This window comes from Perognathus longimembris, chromosome 19, assembly GCF_023159225.1.
Source record: "Perognathus longimembris pacificus isolate PPM17 chromosome 19, ASM2315922v1, whole genome shotgun sequence".
Taxonomy (NCBI): domain Eukaryota; kingdom Metazoa; phylum Chordata; class Mammalia; order Rodentia; family Heteromyidae; genus Perognathus; species Perognathus longimembris.
Genome location: NC_063179.1, coordinates 28,945,096 through 28,968,463, shown reverse-complemented (window position 1 = coordinate 28,968,463; position 23,368 = coordinate 28,945,096).

Genomic DNA, 23,368 nt, shown 5'->3' with positions numbered 1-23,368 from the left:
ATTTCTGTGGTTATTTTTATTGCACATTATCAAGCAAGTAAAGAATTAGATAACTTTTTTTCAAGGTGGTAGAGGTTAGATTTATGAGTACCATTAATCTCAGTCAGCAATCTATAAAATCCCAGTTTTGTAGCCCAAGTTTTCTCATTAAATGTTTACACTTATACCCAAAACATTAGCCATACTGTGACATGGTCTTAATAATTAGCAATTTTATCACCCTGGATAGGGCTAATCATCTCAGAGGTACCATAACTTGTCTACATACTAGCATGAAACTGATGGCTAAATTGTTTGTTTCAATTGCTCTATTGATTTGTTTTTCTGTATTAGGGAACACTAAAATTAATAGCTTATAGCAAACAACTTTAGAAGGATGGTCTACACTTGTAAGTATGTCCTTCTTTCCAAAGAGCAGGGACAATATCTAAATGCAATTCATATTTAATACACTGCCCAGATTTCAATTGTATAAGTCTATAAGTTTTGTCAAATGCCCATTTCTAGGCAGTTACCAATACAGATGTGGGGAATTTTCATGACTTTGGAAGTTCCTTTGAACCTTGATTTGGCTCTTAGTTCCAGCTTCCTCCCTACTCCTGGCACCACTGTGATTGTTTATCAACCTTCTATCACTATGTGTTACCTTGACTTATTCTACAGATGAGACATAAATGAATCATCAGCACATAGTCTCACAACTGCCTTTTTTTGGCTCAGCATGTTTTTGTTTCTTTAGATTTGACCATGACCATTAGCTTCTTCCTCTGCAGTGAGAAGTAGTAGTCCATTGTTGGACTTTGTGTATCTATTTATATGCCGTGTGGTCATTTGGGTTGTTTCTAGTTTGTCAATACTGAGGACAACAAAGGTATCATCTATATTCTTGCACAAGTCTTTTAAAGGACATAGGTTTTTATTTCTCTTGGGCTAAATAATTAGGAATGGAACTGTTGAGTTGTAGAGTATCAGTCCATTTTATTTTACAACCAAATATCAAACTATTTTCAAAATAGTTGTATCATTTACATTCATCAGTGGCCTTGTATGAGATTTCTAGTTTTGTTTTTTTTTCATATCCTTGCCAACACTTGTCACTCCTTTTAGTCATTGATGGTATGATAGGAGAGTGCAGCTTATGTCCCACAGGTGCAGAATTCGGGGACACAGGAAGGCTGAGATCAGCCAGCCTGGTCAGGCAATGGGACTCTTATCTCCAATTAACCACCAAAAAGCCAGAAGTAGAGCTATGGCTCAAGTAGTAGAACACTTGCATTGAGGCAAGAAAGTAATGGACAACACCAGGCCCTGAGTTCAAGCCCTAGTATCAGCACCAGAGAGAAAGAGAGAGAGAGAGAGAGAGAGAGAGAGAGAGACAGACAGAGAGAGAGAGACAGACAGAGAGAGACAGAGACAGAGAAACAGAGAGAGACAGAGAGAGAGAGTCAGAGAGAGACACAGAGAGTGACAGAGAGACAGAGACAGAGACACACAGAGACAGAGACAGAGAGAGAATATAAGATTGCAATGCAATGTGGTCTCCTTCTGCCTTGAGGCTTGATCAGTCAGTGAAATATTCTTTGAAGGAAGAATGTATTCTTTACATAGGAGACTTCTGTGGATGAGGTTTGCTGCTCTCCTGTCAAGTTTGTCTCCTTGGAACACTTTGGTTATTTTAGATTTATTTGCACCTTGTGAATAGGATTTTTTTTCTTGCACGTGGTGGTTTCAAAACAAAACTCATAAATATCTGAAGGTAAGTCTGCCTGTCCTTTGTCTTGTCCTTTGTTAATCTGTAGTATTTCAAAACATATGTCCCCAGAAGTCCTTTATTAAGTCGGGAATATTGAACGTTTGGTGTGAGTGTTAAAAGGTATGATCATTTGATAATGATAGTGTCTATCAAAAGAAATATTTTCCCTTTTCCACAGTTCCTTATTTTACAAATTGAAGATAAGACTTATTGGATTTTATTGCACTGATTATGTTAAAACAGTTTTGCATGGATGTAAAAAATGTTTTTGCATGATACAGCCCACTTTCACAGCCCAGATATTTGATATTCATGTATTCTGAAAGAAATCATAGTAAGTTAATGACCTGACCATAAATTTTAACTGACAGGCTAAAAGAAAGAAGAGTGATTGCTAATAAGTATAATGTTTCTTTTTCCTTTCTAAGATGTTCTAAATGGATTATGGCCATAGTTGTGCAATTCTGTGAATATGATAAACTTTGTGAATTAAACATTTTAAGTGAATCATATGGCATCTAACTATTAGCACCATGAGACTGTTATTTTTAAATGAAATAAAAAGGAAGGATGAGTTCAATGAAACATTTATAATATATCTTCCACAAGTGAATTCTTACTTACTTGAAAACCAAGATCTGTTTCAAGGGGTAACTTCTAAGTACACTAGAAAAAGAAAGAAAATTATGCAACTGACAAGATTGTAATAAGTATGACAGAATGTATTGAATTTTTATCTTATATCAGGCATTGAACTAAATATTTTGAGTGATAATCTCATTTAATCTCCATGTCTACTTTAGAAATTTGTTCTTTTTTTTTTTGGCCAGTCCTGGGCCTTGGACTCAGGGCCTGAGCACTGTCCCTGGCTTCTTCCCGCTCAAGGCTAGCACTCTGCCACTTGAGCCACAGCGCTGCTTCTGGCCGTTTTCTGTATATGTGGTGCTGGGGAATCGAACCTAGGGCCTCGTGTATCCGAGGCAGGCACTCTTGCCACTAGGCTATATCCCCAGTCCTTGTTCTTATTTATTATAATATGAAAATGAGGAAGGTGAGGTATTTATTTTCTGTTTGTTTTGAGAGAGAACCTTGATATCCTACTGCCTGGTCTCAAACTCAAATCCTCCTGCCTCAGCCTCCTAAATCCTGGGATTACAGGTGTGCACTACCAAACTCAGTGCTAGAAAATGGAGATTTTATATGTAAGTGAAGCCAGGGTTGCAATTTCAAGTTTGTCTAACATGGTTTTTAAACTACATCTTCCCATCATTAGGCTGTAGCATCCAAGAAAACAGCATTTCTATGAATTTTAACACAAAAAACTATACAAGTGCAGTTATGTACAGATACAAAAATCTTTGGAGAATGGGGCATGACAAATAGTTTGTATATCTCAAATCAGCCTGCTCTCCTGAAAGCTGCTACTTAGAAACCCTAGAAACCTATATTAAGAAATCTTATTTTTGTATTGTTATTGTGAAATTAATATACAGAGGGTTACAGTTACATGAATCAGGTAGTAAGTACAATTCTTTTTAATCCACGTCTCTCCTTTTGTCTCTCTCTCTCCAAGTTCTTCCTTCCTGTCCCCACCCACATGATATCCAGTTCATTTTCCACAGTCTCTATTGAGTATCACTGTTGTATTTGTTCATCCTTGTTCTACCCATTGTGTGTCCTTTCGTACCCTCTCAAATGCAAACAATCGAACAAACAAGACAAAAGTAAGAGAAAACAAAAACAGCAACAATGGCAACTAAAAATGTCTCTTATTTCCTTTTCTCAGAGTTCATTACATAGAATATTATCTTTTATGAACAGTTGTACATAGCTATTGAGCCCTTGTCTACCACTCCTATGCATAGCCTCCTTTGGTCCTGTATAATTTTTCATGTCCTAGTGTGTGTGTGCACATATACATATGTATGTACATATATATAATTTATTTTAAACAAGCAGTGTGTTTACTTGTAGATATATAGGTACATTCTAATTACCATGATGGAAACCATGTAGTCCATCCTCTTTTGGAAGTTAACTGGAAGCAAGAAGTATGACACAAACTCAAGCTGGTTTAAGTTTACAGCTAGGCTTAAGTTCAACTTCATTTAAAGCATCTCTAATCTTGTGTCCTCAACACAATCACAGCTCTTGAGACTCTGTGAACTTGTGGTCACCTTTTGAGAATTTTAGAATATTATTTTTGCAGGGATCTCTGAAATTTTGTAGGTAGGGAAACATTTCGCAGAAAAACTAAGGCAATTTTCCAAAATAAAACAACTCTCAGGAAAACCATCAAACTGCACTATCTAGAGTGTTTTGAGTCCAGTCCAGGATTCCTTATCCTCTTACTGATAATTACTGATTAATAAATCTTAGTTCCTCTTTTGCTGTCTGGTTTCTGATACCCAGTGCTGAACCAATGATCATGTGCAATGCGACCTCCTTGTCTCTGGTAAATACTGCTTTCTGGTTGCAAACTCTGGGAAGAAACTTGGCAGGTCCACATTCTGCTCCTGCCAAGTCCAATTTCATCAGGGAGTAATAAAGAACACACATTTTTACTTTAATGTTCAAAGAATACTTCTGAATCATTGCATTTTGGACAGAATTTTGTCTATGGGATACAAATTAGTCTAATTACAACAAACTTACCTCATAAAAAAAGAACACCTACTTTTTTTTAGGGCAACACTGGCAAACAAATAATGAATTGAATAAAATTAAGTATTGCTTTCATTTAATAGTAGTTGGAAATAATAAAAAATAAATAAGAAAGTGTATATCCCACAAGGGAAAGCACTGGCTGGTTAGAACACTTTATAAAAGGGACATCAGGATTTCACAATGTGTGTTTATACTGCATGTCCTCCATAAAGATAACACAAAGAAAACAAAGAGTATGACCAGAGACACCTGAGACAAAAACTTCCATTCACACTGCATTTGCAACCTCCCCCCACAACCCCCCATTTTAGAAATACAGTGAGAGGTGTGGATCAAGTGGCAAACTACCAGCTTAGCAAAAATAGGTCCTGAGTTCAGCCCCTTTACTTCTAAAACAGTGGGCCATGTTGGCTGAGTGGTTCCATTATGATAGATTGGGCATAGAGATATGAGTTTTCTGACTTTACTTAACTCCAGTGGTTTGACTTGGTAATGACAAAGGCACATAAAATCTTGAAAGCCGAAGACACTGGCAATGACATACATTTGCCAGAGGAAGGCCTGAGGGTAATGGTGAATGTAACAGAAAGGAAGAACCTGAGAGGCCAGTATTTATTGAGGCATGAAGCTTCACTTTATCTGGGCCGTGAGGTAAAATACCTTGTAGTCCTTCAAAGAGTATGAATGTAAGTTAACAGCAAGTGGCACTCTGGATCACAGTAGGATTTCTGTGGGCCAGTCCACACAAAGCTTTTCTAGAGCTCTTTCATGGAGTTGTATTCCCTTACCTTGTCTATAAAATGTCTTCTCTCCATAACCAATTACTATCATTTCCAGCCTCTCTTCCAGTAGCCAGCAGGACTTCACAGAAATGGAATGTGCCTCAGGTAGTGGGGAAGTCACTGTGTCAAATATCTTGCATTCTGATGCCTGGAAGCCTTTCTTTTTATCAAAGGCCAAGGCTGAAAGTAAGAGGTATTTCTGACTAGGTCAGTGTCTCTATGCCTTCCCTCTCTACCTCATTCTATGACAATGCAGATTCTTCTGCATATGGACAGATGGTCAGAAGGAGCAGACAAACAAAATATGCATGCACTTTGGTACTTCAACATTAATAATACTAGTATCCTATATCTGTAATCACTAAGAGCTGTTTTTCACAGTTGATATATGCTCTGTATTGATTTCTTTGCCTATGTTCTTTTGATATTTTAAAGGCATGTAACACTGTTTTCCCTCTGATCTTTTCTGTGGAGCTTCTCTGAAATGCCTCTGTTATGATTTATGGAAGAAGTGATTCTCAGCCTTGGCTACACATTCCAGTCACTTACAAACTTAAAAACAACTGTTGCTTAAGTTCAATTAAATCAGAATCTCTGGTGGGGCCCAAGGGTATAGGGAGCCCTAGCAAAGTTTGAAGTTCTGGAAGCTGGAGGGCCTCCAGGGCATAAGTAACAAGTCCTGAGACCTTGAGAACTTCCATCAACCAAGGATGTTGACTCCGTTCCTAGATGGTGGGTTGGTAGTCCTTAGTTGATAACTCTCCTAAGGTGATAGTAGGCAAGTCTTTGCTCAGAATCAGTGTTGTAGGTGACTGTGGATCCATGGTTGTGTTTTTGTCCTCTACACAGAAGGCTGTGGGGAGAAGAGCCACGGAGCACACCTTCCTTCCATTCTTCACTCTGCCAGGCTTCTACATTTTTCAGGTCCTTGCCACAGATGGCATCCTGGGACATCCTGTGGCCCAGAAATTATGATTAAGAAACAGGAGACTTGCTCATATAACACTGCTCTTTATAGTGCTCTCATGACCAACTAATCTGTGACCTACTTTCCTCATAGGTGGGAAAGATGAAAGGCCCAGTGCCACCTATATCTTAGATATTTTGTGAAAAGAGACAACAAACAACTGAGCCACTCCACCACTACATGCAATTCAGACAAAATTCTGTTTCTTACTGTCATTCTGTATGAACAATGAATTTGACCCAATAGAAAATGAAAGGCTGAGCTAGGTATTGGTGGCTCACGCCTGTAATCCTAGCTACTCAGGAGGTTGAGATCTGAGGACTGTGGTTAAAGCCAGCCTGGACAGGAAAGACCATGCATGAGACACCTATCTCCAATTAATCACCAGAAAACAGAAAATGGCATGGTGGATCAAAGTGGCAGAGCACTAGCCCTGAGTGCAAAAGCTGAGGGATAGTGCCCAGGCCCTGAGTTCAAGCCCCATGACCCACAAAATATTTTTTTAAATAAAGAAAGAAAACGAAAGGAGAAAATAAATTAATGACAGTATATATGAACAGATAGCAACTCAAAGAAAATAAATAAAAAATAGATGAAAAGTACACACTGGGCACTTCACAATTCAACTTAAATTCAAGAGTAGCTATTTGCTGCCCTGAATAATGCTTCACTTTCAAAGGAAGGAATAAGCAGGAAAACCCACACATCATTAACAATCCAACATTTATTATGAAGCAAACTGGAAGAACAGTTTCTCCTTCCTCACAATTATGAAGTGCCCAGTGTGTACTTTTCATCTATTTAAGTTGAATTCTCTAAACTTCTGCCACTTCTGAAGCCAAAATAAAAAGTCAGTCTTTATCCTTCTGACATCCTCTGGGGAAATTTCATCTTCTCAGTGTAACCCTGGCGATCTGCTGCTGAGAGGCCACCCAGCTGCTCTGGAGAAAAAGCTCCCCCTTCCCCTGAGATGACAATGGTAACTGCTCATTTAGGGAATGATACATAGCCAGTCTTCATTCTCAATATAATTTTTCAGAGAAGTGTCTTACATTCTGGCCATGTTTGTTCTACTCTTATTTCTTTTCATGTTTATGAAATAAGTCAAGCCACGTGCTTCATTTTATGATGTTCTGGCATGCATAGTTGCAAAAAAAGATCCATGGAAACATGTCCTCCTTATAGAAAATAATTGTGCATTGTTCATGGAGGTAATTAACATTCGGTCAATATTTATAATAATCCACTAGTCTAAATGTCATAAAGTTTCCATGGCTAGTCTTCCAAGTCTCAGTTTACATATGATTTTCATTTGTTTTGACTCCTGCTTTTATGAGGCAGAATCTCACCCACTATGTAGCCCATACTGACTTGAATTTTCAATCTTCCTGCCTTAGCTTCCTAGATGCTGGGATTATAGGCATACCACACAATGCCCAACTTCATGTCTAACTTTTGACAATAGTTTTTTCAAACTTTTAGATTTATGAGTATCTTTTGAAATTTCATGTTTACCTATCCATGTCAGAGAAGTTTAACTTATTTTTTGGGTTGTTTTGTTTTAGGTTGTGTTTTTATTTATTTGTTTTGATAGTGTAGTTAATATTTTAGTATCATTTGACTCCCAAGAAACAGACATGGCTATGTTTTCTAAACTCTGACGTTCTGGAGAGCCTGTATTTCCCATAGGGAATTCTTATTCTTTCCCTTTGTGTTTAACAAGCTTTTTTCTCTGTATATACTGTCTCAATGTCATGATTTCCTACCTTTAGTTTTAGTTTAGGTATCCTTCCTCAAAAAAAAAAAAAACCTGTCTTTGGAAATAGTTTTTTGTTCATATTCCTTCTATAACATTCTCTTAGGCAAAAAAAGCACGTTCCCTTCCCTGGGATTTTTATGTTGTCTTTAGTAGTTATGTAAAAACTTCTCCTGTGACAGATCTGGGGTGTTTTAGTTCTACTTTCGGCAGCCCCTCAAAGCAGCTCAGTACCAGCAGCGCTCTTACTACTCTTGATATCATTCTACTTGTCTTCCAGCAGAATTTCCCTATGGAGGAGAGGGGGCGGTGTAACTACAGCTTTAAACATAGTAGAGAAGGATAGAGGGTTAAAACAGGGAGACCAAGGCTGGAAGGCAGGGAGAGAGGAAATTAAGACAATATTAGAGAGCCTATTACTAGGAACTCCCTCTTTCAAAGAGTTCTGAATGGCTGGGGTTCCGATAGACAGTGGGGATGGGAAGGGAGACATGTAAGGGGTAGCACTGATCAAGATGCATTGTATTAATAAATTGGCATGCTAAACTGAAACCCCTTTGTACAAATACTTAAAGACAATTTTTAAAGGACAAAAATATTACAAAGGTTTTTTAAGAATAAGAGAATGCAAGACAGTAGAGGACATATTGTGAAATTTATAACTGAATCTTCTTTCAGTCTGATCAGATGAAGAGTAGTGAAGAGAAAGTGATTAAGAGACATCACCATTTTATTTTCTGTCTTCCTTAAACTCTTGTCTATTGCCTAGATTCAATACGAGCTCTAGTTCCTCTTTTAATTTTTCTCAGGTTTAAATTAAAGTGCTAAAGAGAATCTACAAGCAGCATACACAGCTGAGACTTTCCTTCATTTTGCCTAATTTCTCCCCCCCAAAGATCCACTCATTACAGAAGAATTCCCCTCCCCCCTCGCTCCTTTTTTAATAGCATACTGCTATTGGACTGAATCGCAGTGTCCTGCCCTTTCCAGAATCATAGATAGCAAATGAGCCAAGAATCTCCTCTCCTGGGGATCTGATGCTAGAAGAGAATGTTCTTGGAGGTAGAATACCTTTGAGTTTCTGACTGAGATACACAAAGATGGTAGAGTTCCATTCTTTCCTGTGACCTGGTCATCTTGCTTTCCCTTCATTTACTAAGAAGTAATTCCTTTCAAGTATCTTTGAATTTAACTACAGCCAATTTCTAATATTTTCCACTTAAAGCCTTGAGGTAGAACACAGGGCTGATGGTCACAAGGATGTACTGCAATTATTCTTGTGGATTCCTTTGTGTTCTAGCTCTCATTAAGAAATGTTTGGGGGGCTGGGGATATGGCCTAGTGGCAAGAGTGCCTGCCTCATATACATGAGGCCCTGGGTTCCATTCCCCAGCACCACATATACAGAAAATGGCCAGAAGTGGTGCTGTGGCTCAAGTGACAGAGTGCTAGCCTTGAGCAAAAAGAAGCCAGGGACAGTGCTCAGGCCCTGAGTCCAAGCCCCAGGACTGGCCAAAAAAAAAAAAGAAAGAAAGAAATGTTTGGCTCTAGTTAAAAGAATTGAGATAGCAAGGGAGAGGAAACAAAAGGGAAAATATGCTAAAGAAGTGTGAAAATGGAAACGGAACAAGAGAACAGTCTAGTAGAAATTCTTTCACTGATGTCTGTATTGCCAACTATTCCTTCCAACTAGACCCTGTTTTCTCTAGAGTCAGAAAGAGGTTGCTATGAGATGACTGGAATAATAGGTCTTGCTTTCCCTCTTTTACAGTGAGCATGCTAGAAAACCCCTTCCCCAAGCCAGTCCTATGTGACTCTCAAGGCTCTAGCAACCATGTGTCAATTGACTTATTCCAGCCCACTCCTGCTGGATTGTAGCATACAAATGAGGCTGCCACATGTTAGGTCCTCTCCCTGAGGGCTACATGCAGATGCCCCCACCTCATTAAGTCTCCACCCAGTTACCTGGGTAACCTGCAGACTTGGAGGCAGTTAACTCCCCTTTCCCTGAGGTCACATCCTAATCCACCTGGCCACACCCCTTGCCCCTGCCCTAGATATAAGGCAGGGCTGGGTGGGGGGCTCTCTCTCTCTCTCTCCCTTCTCTTCGGCCATGGATCACCTCTGCCACAGGCCAGCAGTTCGGTAATAAACTTTCTCTCCTGCCTGAATACCGCGTGGCGTTCTCCTTTACTGGCTACCTACTTTAAAAACCTAACACCACAGAGATTGGCTTAATGTTCTTCATAGAAAAAGTAAGGAGAGGGGAGGAGCCGAAATGATACATTGGCATCAGATCTGTGAAGTGACAGACATTTGGAAATAAATTAGACTTCATAGTGGATCTCATAGTTTGAGTTTTGAGGAACCTGTCTTTAAGCCATGATTAGCATCCAATAGCTTGCTCCACCCTTCAAAAAAGTAAGCATTTATAAGTCTGTTTGCTCAACTCTTTTTTTTTTTGCAAGTCCTGGGGCTTGAACTCAGGGCCTGAGCACTGTCCCTGGTTTCTTTATGCTCAATGCTAGCACTCTAGCTCTTGAGCCACAGTGCCACATCTGGCTTTTTTCTATATATGTGGTGCTGAGGAATTGAAACCAAGACTTCATGTATGTGAGGCAAGCACTCTGCTCCTAGGCCATATTCCCAGCCCTTGTTTGCTCAACTCTTTAATTGAGATTCATCTATAGGGGAAAAAAATTTAAGCATATACTGTTATATATATATATACATATATATAACATATATGTGTGTATGTATGCATTTATAAAATTATTATGCATATAAGACTTCATCCAGACAAGAGAATTAAAATTCTTTGCATAGCTACTTAAACATCTCTGAGAATCTAAAAAAAAAAGGCATCTATAGGCATAGTAATACCCCCAAACAGCACAGCTCAGAGGAACAGTGCTGCAGAGGCTCATCCCTTCTTCCATGGTTCTACCATTAACTTAAGTGACTTTGATATAAACTAAGGAGTTCAATGGATGAATGAGAAAAGACTTAAGATTTTTAAGATCATGCTAAAAAAAGTACAGCATAAGAAATAGGCTGTAACATTGTCTAGTCTGAATATGCTCACCTTCCTTTTTACCCCAGTAACCTCTACTGCTATCTAAGACATACTCCAGTGTCCTCTGTCCTTTGCTTTTGTCTATTTCTCTCATAATTCAATTGTAGTCTCTGATTTTGAAAGTTGACTATTTGAACAGCATTGCTTCATTTCCTCTTAAAATTTGTATCCTAATGTATTTTATTCTCCAAATTTTGCGATGTTAAAGGGAACAGTGGGACTCAGCAAAATGGTACATACTTGTAATCTTAGCACGTGAGAAGCTGAGGCAGGAGGGTTGAAAGCTTAAGCCAATTATGGGCAAGATCATGCATCATCCTGTCTCCAGAAAAAGAAAAACGAAAAGAAAATCAGTATTTTCCTTCCTGATATTCTTTCTTTACATTAGAAGTGAGTTGTATGAAGCAAGTGATAAAATCTGTAATGAGTGAATCACATTTTTGTAAAAATTACATGTATATTATGAAGTTTTTGTACCAGGGTATAGATCTAACTATTGATTGGCAAGATGCATAAAAGGATGAGGAAACAAAGTAAGTCATATGACACCACAAAAATATAGTTACAATAGTCAATAGGCATACATGAAAATGGAACCAGGTAAGATGAGGAGATGGGTGAAGTCAGGAGAGATGGGGGAGAATGATGGAAGGTATGATGCTAATCAAGATGCATTGTACTCACAAACGGACATTTTGAATTGAACCCCCCTTGTATAACTAAAGATTTAAAACAAACAAATTTATTTTTTAAAAAAGGAAGCACTGAGATAAACTTAGGAAGGGAAAAATTCTTCAGAAAACAGATTCTATTTCTTCAGCAATAAGCAACAGAAGGGGGGGGAGTAACAATTAAAGTATCAATCAACAAAAAATGCTTGTACTTACCTCATTTAGAAAAAAAGCCCGATATTATTAAAAGACATTTTCCATCATCAAGGAAATTATATCAGGAATCATTTTGACTTTATTAGGAATTAGTAGTGAGCTGGTGTTGTTATTTTTGTTTTACTTTTACTTTTTGTTCTTTTGGCTTTTTTTGTTTGTTTTGTCATGCTAGGGTTCCTATCCAATGTCTTGTGCACGCTAGCAAAATGCTGAGGCACAAGTATTTTCTGGTAAAATATTTATTATGTGGAATTTGATTTGAACTACTCTAAAGCCACTTTGGAAAAAAATGAATTGGGTTGACAATGGGCTAGAGTTGCCAAGACAAGCATCAATTATTGACATGTGTGATAGAAACATGGGATTCATCATTCTCTCTTAGCATTTACTAATATTTCAAAAATTACATATTTAGGGTGCTGAGTTTGTAGATTTCTTTCAGTATTTTCAAATGTATTATTAAGATGACTAAGTATCATTTGTGCAATAATAGAAGATTGAAATATTTAAAATGCATGTCTTATAGTTTAAAGGCATTCCAATATCTAAGAAGTCTATGCTCATCCATGTGCTACTGCCAGTTTTCGAAATTTTGAGACATAAATTTTGATCTTTTCAGGAAAGATGTAATTTTTTATCACATGACAGTTTTGACATTCAATTGAGGCCACATTTCAGAAAATACCATATAGTGATCAGAGGGTAATCTGAATGCACTCTCATTTGTTATTGACTTGCTTCTGGTACTTTTTTAAAAAAAAATTCTTTTACTCTTTTTTTAAAATCACTAGCCATCCATCCTATTAGCATATCTATACACATATTCATATTATTTGGCTTCAGAACTCATTTCTGTTTTACTTCTCTTCACTGTTTTTCTAGAGTAAAAGTAAAATCTCTTCTGAATAACATATACATGAAGAATAATTATCCTCAGACAACCTCTCCTATTTCTCTCAAGTTACATCTCCTAGACGTTCTCATTGTTCTGTTCTTAGGAGCAAATAATGAGACCTTCACAGGTAAATGTAAATACCTTGGCAAAGGAAAACTACTGATATAAGAACAATAATTTCTCCTGTAGCCTTTTCCTGCTCTCTCTGTGTCTCTGTCTCTCTATTTGTACTTACCATACATCTGTTAGTATTGCTCTGTCTTTGTTTGGCTCCAAGCATTAAGTCTCTTTATCAGTCTTTATTTCTTTTTTAAAAATAATTTCTTTATTATTATTCTTGTTTATGTGGTACTGAGGAATCACACTCAGGGCCTCATGCATGCTAGGCAAGCATTGTACCACTAAGCTACATGGAGCCCCTATCCTTATTTCTTTGATCATTTTCTTCTGATGATCTATGCTTTCCCCTTTTATTCTTTCCACTGGGAGATGTAGACAAAACTGCATTCCCCCAAATGAACTATCATTTGTTGCTCTCCTTTTTAATGTATATTGTTTTATTTCTTCTTAAACATGAAACACTTTTTCTTTATTTTTTTTTTGTTGTTGTTTTCCTAGGGGTGTATTGCAAAGGAGGGAGAAACAACTGATAGTTAAACATGTCCAGGCCTCCTAGTCCTTAAGCCTGCCAAATAATATGGCAGAAACAGCATTTTATTTTCACGTGAGCACCCTCAGCACCCTGCACAGTCCCTTCCATGTGCAGGTAGGAGCCTGAGGTATTCTGATATTGGGATCTCAATGGATTTCCCACTTTACATACCTTCTCATTCTACCCATCTTCCTCTGAAATACATTGTTCTACTCTTGAAGTAATGCACTGGCCACTACTGATGGACCCATTTAGATCAGGTTACCTTCATCTTACCAGGTACTGACCTCCAACAGCCTTTTATAGACTCAGAGTTAGGAAATTACAAATAAAAGGGTTAAAAAGGAGAGTAGATGGATGCTGGTAGCCATCCACAAGGCTGAGATCTGAGGATCACAGTTCAGTGCCAGCAAAAGGAGACAAATTCAAGACTCTTGCCTGCAACTAATCAGTAGAAAGCCAACAATGAAGGTATGGTTCAATAGGCTCTAGCCATGAGCAAAAAAGAGAGAGTGAGCCATTTGCTCATCTTTGCTCCCAATTAGAAGATAAATCCTCAACTTCCACCCATATACAGGTAGTTCATCAGGTATAATAATTTAAAAATTCCCAAAGAGCAGTATGAATTGAACTATGAGAACAGATCTATGGCACAGAAGGCACTTGCCAAGGCACCACACCAGTCCTCTCATGGGTTTTGTTCATCACTTCCTTTACTTGGGCCATGGGAGGTACCACAACTGTGGAGATGAATTCAAGCCATCATTTTATATACTGAATGTGGAGTCATTTCCTTTAGTTCCCATTTCAGTCTCACTTTATCTCCTTGGTCATTATCATGGCTTTAATCTTGTTTTATTTTTGACAGTTTTGCCACCATTATCCAAATGAAATATTGATTTTTCACTTAAGAGCCCTTAATCCTTTCCCAGTAGAACTGGCTGTTTATTTGTGTCAATAGCTAAACCAGTCGGGCTAAAAATGCCCTTACACAGGCACTAAAAAATTATTTACAAACACATACAAATTTAAGTTAAAGAAAATAAAAACCAAAATAGGATATCATTACCACAAGCTTTTTTTTCAAATGTGCTTAGCTCTTTTCTCCTTTTGATGTAAACTGAAAACACTTTTTCTTTTTTTAAAGAATGGTTACCGTGCAGGTGAGAAAACACAGTCAAATCATTGAATTACCTGGTAAACATAACTTCTAGTTTCCGACTCTTTACATATTCTTTTGTTATTACATCGGGACTCAGTGATGCTGTATTCAACTCCCAGATACAGAAGCCTTATGTCATTTTTCTGTTATTTATGATTTCTTGATTTAAATCTATCATTTGACAAAATTTCCATTTCCTCTTTATATATAACAATTAGTTGCCTAAAAATGCCATTTTTCAATGGACTTGGGGTCAGGAGAACCAGGTAATAATCATCAGAGAATTGACTTAGCAAAGAGAAGGTGTCTTAGCCATATTGAGGAAAGCCGTGGAGCTGCAGCATGGGAATAGTGGAGAAGCTGGATGGAAGAGAAAGACCTCATATAGCTTATCTTTATACTTGTAATAATCCTCTCCTTGCTTCTGCTTGGAACGCTCTATGTCATTTATTACAACTAGACTTATGGCTCCAATAGGGTTGTACCTAGAGTTGTACCTAGAGAACAAACAAATCACTAGATATAGCTGAAACCTTGGATATATGATACAATAGAGATTCACATGGATTGACTCAAATGTCTTCTCAGATTTTTCTTACTATCCATCTGTCTAGCTGGAGCTCTCTGAAGGTCATGAGAGGTCAATTCATTTTGGACATTTTTGAACTAAAGGATGACCTTGGCATTCAGTGTCGTTCAGGCATGTTTGTAAGCAAGAAGTCAGTCATACATTCTGTCCAATAATCACCCTGCAGGGGAGTCACCCAGCCATCATCACACAGTTCCCAACAGCACTTGCGCTCTGATCAATCACTGTTTCCCAAAGTATAACTCTACCCAACACTGATGGTCCACTGGATTACTCAGCCTTTTTAATGCCATTTTATTATTTCATTTTTAATTTTTCTCCTACCAGCTGGAAGATCTATATGTATGCAATACATCATTCCATCACCCGTATGTGCTACAGTCCATCATCAGGGCTGATCTTAGCTGTCTTTCCTCACACTTAACCTAAAATAAGTATTTTAGGTGTATGTACAGTTCAGATGATATATTTTTAAACCTGACAATTGCAAGAACCAAGGAACCAGGGCAAACTAGCAATGGTGGCACACACTCTAATCCCAGCTTCCCTAGAGGCAAAGATAGGATTGTGGTTCAAGACCAGCCAAGGCAAAAGTGTTAACCGTCATTATCTCAACAAACAAGCATGGTAGAGTGGCACAAACCAGTAATCCTAGCTACTTGGAAGGTAGAAGTATGAAGATCAAGGGCTGACGCTAATTTAGGCAAAAGCATACACATAATCTGTAAAACAAACTAAATGCAAACTGACTGAGGAGTGGCTCAACTGGCAGAGACTGCAAAGCATCCCCAAAATAAAAAGTAAAATAAATAAATAAATAAACACTAATGATGAATTTGTATGCTATCAGTGCAAGGCCTAAAAACCAGGTCTCTCTATGAGTAGATAAATGCATTTGAGGAATGACTTCATCAAATGGAAGGGTCCTGCCATCCTGCAAGGTTGGCAAGCAAGGGTTCAATACAAAAGTATTGAGGAAAGATGAGTAAGAAAAAACAAGAGTAGTGTTAAGTTTTTGAGTGTGCAGGTAACTGAGTGGCAGAGCACTGGCCTAGCATGTATAAAGCCAAATAGTTCATCTCCCACCACCATTGTAAAGAAGGAGGAAGAGGAGAAGGAGGAGATGGAAGAAGAGGAAGACGGAGATAGAAGGTAGGAAGAAGGAAGAAGAGAGGGAAGGAACTAGATGGAAAGGAGAGAAGATGAAAGAAAGAGAATGAAAGAAGGAAGAATGAAAGGAAGAAAACAAGGAATGAAGGAACAAAATAAGAAAAGGAAGGAGATAGAGAAAGAATGAAAGGGAACTAAGCTCTGTTACTGAGTCACTGAACCCATTATATGTGCCTAAAACCACACAACAAAGTACATTAGATCAGTACCAGCAGCAAAGAGGAAATCATCTTGAATCCGGAAACACGGGACTAGAAATAATTAAATCATTCTTGCAGATGACAAATATAGAGTACAATTTATTGGTTCTGGGTGAATTTCAGGTCTTCATTAACCAAGCTGGAACAAAAATGATTTCTTCCATTTAAAGTGCACAGTGAAGAACAGAAACTTCAAGTATAGCTGAAGATACCATTTCCTACTCTCTGTGTATGTGTGTGTGTGTGTGTGTGTGTGTGTGTGTGTGTGTGTGTGTGTGTGTGTGTGTGAAAGGAGGCGCAGAAACAAAAGCATCTAGGAGAAAAAGTCAACAGCAGCAGTGACTTTTAAAGAAAGGTGATGAAGTCAGATTTCAAACGAGAAATGTAACAAAAGAAAATGATAGAATTGTTTTTCTTTTTAACAAACACACAATATCATGAAGTCTATCAAGTGTCTGAAGAGTTCTTCATGTTAGAAAATAGCACTTTTATCGAGAATACCTTAATCTCAAAGTTCATGACATGTCTTCAGACAACAGCATGACAAATGTCAGGGATAAAGTCTTTTCCCCAAGGAGATAAGAACTTCCAGGGACTGCTCATGATTTCACTTATTTGAAGGCTACAAGTAGAAAGAAATGCCTTTATTTCTTATTTATATCACAGTGGAAAGCGAGACATTAATTTCTTTAGCAGTGGAACACAATGTATGGGTCTATAATGTTGTCAGCCCCAGATAGTGCCAGCTTTCAGCATTCTTCTGTGGTCATGTTTTCTCTCCTTTAGGAACGTTGTCCATATATATTTACCTAACAATTTCCTCCATCAGTACTATTGATTTTATATTTTATCTAGAGCCATTTTATTTGTCCGCTGTGACAAGTGTTGCTTCATATATAATGACTTCCTTTTATTGTTTTTAATGGAACAAGATGATACTCTCAAGTTTAAGTGTTTACTCCTGCCTGTATAGTCATAAAATTCCTTCTCGTCTTTATTTATCAAGTTGCAAGCTGTCCAAACTAATAATTGCCAGTCTCTGATTTCATCTACAGTACAATCTAAAGGCTGTCTTTGTTTGGAAAGAATATCCAGATTTGTCAGTATTTCTCTTCTATTGTCAGGTGACATTCTTCCCTTTAAGGCTGACTTTATCATACAGCAGGTTTCAGTTCAGTTTCCTGGAAATATGTTGTCGGTCCTTCAATGACATATGAAATAGAACTTAGTACTGCATTTGTCTTGACTAATTCATGTTAGTTACCTCACAATAATATTAAATATTTGATTTTTTCAGGCCGGGCCTATTGAAACACACTTGTAATCTCAGCACTTGGAAGGCAGAGGAAGGAAGATTGCTACTTCCAGTCCAGCCTGAACACAGAGAGATTCTATTTGAAAATAAATAAATAAAACTTGTTTACTTTTCCATTATATTCACATAAAGAATTAATACTATAAGTCACATGATCATGAAAAGTAAAGGTTTCATTAAAAGCCATTTTGGATAGTATTGGATCAATAAACTCAATTTTGTTTTATTATTTTCTTGTTTCCTGGGGAGATTTATAGTCTGATGCTCTATTAAGCATTTCTTTTCTTTTGTGTTTGGTGTATTTGGAATTGTTTTGGTGGGATAAGGTCACCTCATCCTGAAAGCTCATAGCCAGGAGTTTGTTTCCTGTGGGGCCCATAATAATGCAGTGTGTGATACAGTTTTCACTGGAGTTCTTTTTATATTTCTTCTAGATGACTCCACTTCTGACAGGTACCTTGTTCAAAGCCCATTGGTATGTCTAAAGGGAAAGGAAATGTGGTTAATAGTAAGGCTGCAAGGTCTGCTTAGCTTTTTGTTGTAGTCAACACCACAAAGGAAGTCAATAGAATTATCTGTTGAGGTTTAAGACATACAAGTTGAATAAAACTTTAATCTGTGATTACCACAAAAGAAAGACCACCTTAGGACAGTGAGACGCTTCTGGTATTTCCCTGGAGACTTTAACAGACAGCACAAAGTGGATATCATTATTGTCACCAAAGCATAAGATTGCTTAAAAAACTAGTCAGTTGATGGACATTTACTGCACCAGTCTTTATACATGAACATTAATTATGTGTACATCCAACATGAAAAGTACACAAGTACACATGCCTATAGTAATCACACATAATTGTTGCAGTTAATTAAAGACTATTTTAATTAGTTCATTTTTCTCATAGTGTAGGCTTAGAAAACAGAATAGCTCCCCCTACAGTACTGAACAAATTGTCTAGATACTGGAGAATTTAAAGCATCTTAAAAATTCTAAAGTAGCTCCTTGTTGCGAACTAGGAATAGAATCTTCGGACTGCTGTTTTAAGGGTCATGCGAGAAATGCAAAGATATGCAAGAAATCTTAATTGTTTATTAGTTTGAACTTTGATGTTTAAGTCCTGGAAAGGTAGTATTAAGTATATCCAAGAAGGGGTGGGACCAAGGGTAGATGGGTAGATGAAGCAGTGAAAGGCAGAGAATGCAGTCAAGAATTAATGAATTACAAAATTAAGAAAAGTAAGGAAAGGGGTGGGTTCGGGGTGAAAATGTTGAGGGTGGTGAATGATCAAAATGCATTGTATTCACAAACTGCTTTGTAATATCTCACTTCCTTTGTACAACCACTTGAAGATTTTTTTTTTTAAATAGAGGAGTATTATCAAAACATCACATTTTAAACTTCTAATATACCTTCTTGTCACCAACCAGGAAGTGACTCTTTGGTCTGCTTAATGATCATGGGAGAAACACAAATATATACTTAGAAAAGAAATCTGAATGTTTTATTAGTTTGGTGTTTTGATGGTTATATCCTAGAACATTAACAAGACAGTCCAAGACAGTGAACCCAATTAAAATTTTAACTAGGGAAAAGAGGAATACGAGAGAGTGAGAGTGATAGCATAAGGTTGATGGGCTACACTATATGCATGTATGAAAATACCACAGTAAAGACTGTCTTGTACAACCAACGTACTGTTAATGAAAAAAATCTTTCACAAATGAAATTTTATTAAGAGTGATTCAAGTATATGCCCCAAACACAAAAACTGAGTACTTTGATTAACTGAAATTTTTTCCCTATTTGTGAGCAATAACTTTTTATTACTTTTGCTAAAAGCAGACCAATATGGAAAGATTTGATGTTTTATTAAAAAGACAACTCATATACTAATATTGCTTTATTAGACATTCATTTTAAAAGTTTCACTAAAAGACTCCAAAGCCTTTTTTTTTTCATTTTATAGGCAAACTCAATAATATGAGGTTACCATGGAAAGACATTTTAAATAAAGTCCTTTCAGAAATTAGAGCTCAATCATCTTCAAGTGCAAAGTAGACACATTCCCAGACCTTATCCAGCAGAGTAGGACCAAGAAGGTACTGATGGGACAGCATTTGCTTAGCATATATGAGGCCCCCGGTTCTATTCCCAGTACAGAAAAAAAGTTACAATTAAAATTAAATATCTAGTTTTGGTGGAGGGGCGACTTTTCAACCTCTGCAACCTGTGAGAAATAAATTGTGTTGTTTAAAAACTATTGTGTATGGCATTTTGTTATACTAGTCTAATCAGATCAAGACTCTGTTAAACCATATCCTCAGCTCATCCCATTCATTCACTATTCCTATTGAACTTGACCTCTTTGCTATTTTTGCTGTGTAAATTCTCTCATTCTTCCCAATGTTCTATTCCTGGAATTGGAGTTGTTTGATCAACTCCTAATAACGTTTATCATGTGATCTTTGCCTGATTCAAAGCGTGGGGAGTAATTTTCTTTAAATCATCTTCCTCTCATCTCACAAGATGCATTTTTTTCCAATTAATTCCCAGTAAATTCTTTTCTTGGGGGGGTGGGGGCAGAAGAGAGAATTTTATTCAGCCTGATGCTAAATCCAAGGCCTGAGTGGCAGGCCCAACTAATTTTTTAAATGTAATTTTGTTGTCAAGGTAATGTAATAATCTATATTAATCACTCTATATTCACATACATAAGAGAGTGTGAACTCAGTGTCTGGGTCTTACCTTTGAGAAGATTTTGCTCAAGTTTAGGTTTCTACCACTTGAGGCAAATCTCCCTTTGTGCTATTTGGTAGCTGATTGAGATAGGGTCTTGCAGATTTTTCTACAGAGTTGACCTGACCTGTAATCTGAGATCTAAGGCTTACAGCTGCCTGAGAGAATAGAAATATTGTCCATGCTTGAGCAAAACTGACAAAGTTAAGCTAATATGTCCAACTTCTTCAACAAACAAATCTTTCATGAAAGCTGCTGACAAACCAGAGTATTAACTGAATCTAGTTTCATTGTGCCTTTCTTTCTTTGATCTTTATTATTCTTCAGGAAATAGACTTCTGGTGCTGATGAATGTGACAAAAACTAGAGGACCAGGGAGCCAAATAGTCTCTCACAGCTCATCTGGTGTTTGTGTGCATTAAGCTTCAACTAAGAAGTCCATAAAATGAGGCAGTCATCTCCATAAACTTATCTTCAAACTTAAGGCAAAAGCCATGCTCATCCAACAACATGCAATTATTGTAATATACAGGAAACTATACATAGTAAAATATAATATATATAAGTGGTATATGTTTGTCATAAGATAATAAGAATAAGCTGAGGTGTAGCACATGCTCCTAATGCAAATACTCAAAATTTGACACAGGAGGATGCAGAATTCAAGGGCAGCCATGCTATACAGCAACTTCCTGTCTCAAAAGGATATAAGAATATAGTTTCATGGCACAGATTGTCCTACCATTCCTAAGGCCTGGGATTCATTTCCCAGCATGCGTGTGTGTGTGTGCGCACACACACACACACACACACACACACACAAAGGAAAAATAAAATAAATAGTACAAAAATGTCTAGGAGAAAGTGAGAAAACATTAATACAGTAGTCCTATATCCCAAGATAGCTTCTGATGAAATTCAGTTATAAAAACATTAAAACATTTCCCCCTATAATTAAAATTATTTTTCACAAGGAAAAACATACTAGGTATGTTATTTTTAACAATCTGTCTCCTTTAAAATCTATTTACTTATTTATTCTATGCTATAAAATATTTTGTAGTATAACATAATTATAAGTCATATGACCATATGAATTTATCCATTCATTTAAGCACACAGTGCATTTTACCATATAGATATATAATATAATATTTACTCAGGCCTCTGAATGAGAATTTATATTGTTTGTAAATTTTCTACTACAAGCATTTTAAGTTCCAAGCACTGTATTTCAGACATTTAATCCCACCCATGAGAAAGTAAGGCAGGAGGATCTGGAATTCAAGACTAGCTTGGGCTATATACATTAAGAACCTATGTAGAAAGAAAAGGAAAGCAAGCGAGGTGGGGGGAAGAAGGAAGGAAAGAAGGAAGGAAGGAAGGAAGGAAAGAAGGAAGGAAGGAAGGAAGGAAGGAAGGAAGGAAGGAAGGAAGGAAGGAAGGAGAGAGAAAGAGAGAGGAAAGAAGGAAGGGAAGGAGGAAGAAGGAAAGAAGATAAGTGAGGGATAGGAAGGGAGGGAGGAAGGGAGGAACAGAGGGAAGGAGGGAAGGACATGGGAGAAAGGAAGGAGGAAGGAAAGAGAGGAAACAAAGTTTTTATGTCATCTATGATATATTTTTTCTACAAGGGAATATGTGTTAAAAATCAATTGCAGCAATAAGCTTTCCATGGTGGTTATCCACAAGGAGGCTCCAGATGTCAGCCAGTGGAAGACTAAAGAAAAGAGAATTTTATATTTTGTTTTTATTTTTGTTTAATTCTTCAATTTTCTTACCAGATACATTTTGTGTGTGTCTGTGTGATTCATAAGGTAAGTGAAGTAAGGAACCATTTCTCTACCTCTCAATTTATTCCTTTTGTGTCTAGATAAATAAAAATAAGTCTTACCTTTTTAAAATTGAATACTTCTAAATTCATTATTTTTCAGGAAAGCCCTCTGTTATTTTGCTATTTCTTTCTTTACCCCAGCATAGTTTTTGTTGTACAATCATTTTCTCAAGATAAATGTCTTGGGAGGTAGACATAGAAATTGGCAAACATGTTTTGGTTCAAATTTCATGTTGTGAACTAAATTGTGTAATGCCATTTCTTAGACCTTTCTCTGATCTATCAATTCACCAAGTAAAACAGCTGAAATCGCTTCCAAAACAAATCCTTTTGCAGTCAGCAAAATGAAGCAATTACATGAATAAGTTTTTCCACTTGGCCTATTTTTCTGCCTGTGGTTATTAATCAGTCTCACTGACTACATTTTCCATTTTACATCCATTTTCAGGCCCTACTCCAGGTGGCCAAACATTTCGCATTACATAAACTAACACAAAGCTTTTGTGCAATGGATATACTACTTCTCTCTCACTCACTGAAAATTACAATACAGTCTCTACAGAAGGGCATTCATCAACTTTGGTTAACTGGAATGATTTCAGGTAAAATTTTACTCCAGTAATCTTCACCACTGCCTGAACTAATTTAACACAAAGCCCTGTCACCTACAAGATCTTCCAGCCCCTTGGCTGATTGCTGTGTGCCTGGGCCTGTCCTCTTTTGAGTCCTAAATATGGAGATGTGCTTCTGAAACAACTGCTATACAAAATGGTTCTTTAGAATACTGGCTCTAACTTGGTTGAAGATCAGAACCGTATTTTTTTTAAAAGCAATTCTGACCATCATAAAGCTTAGATTCTGGTTTACATGCTACAGAATGGAACTCAAGATAGTTTTCAAGCTCCTTGGGTAAGACCAAAATGCCCTAT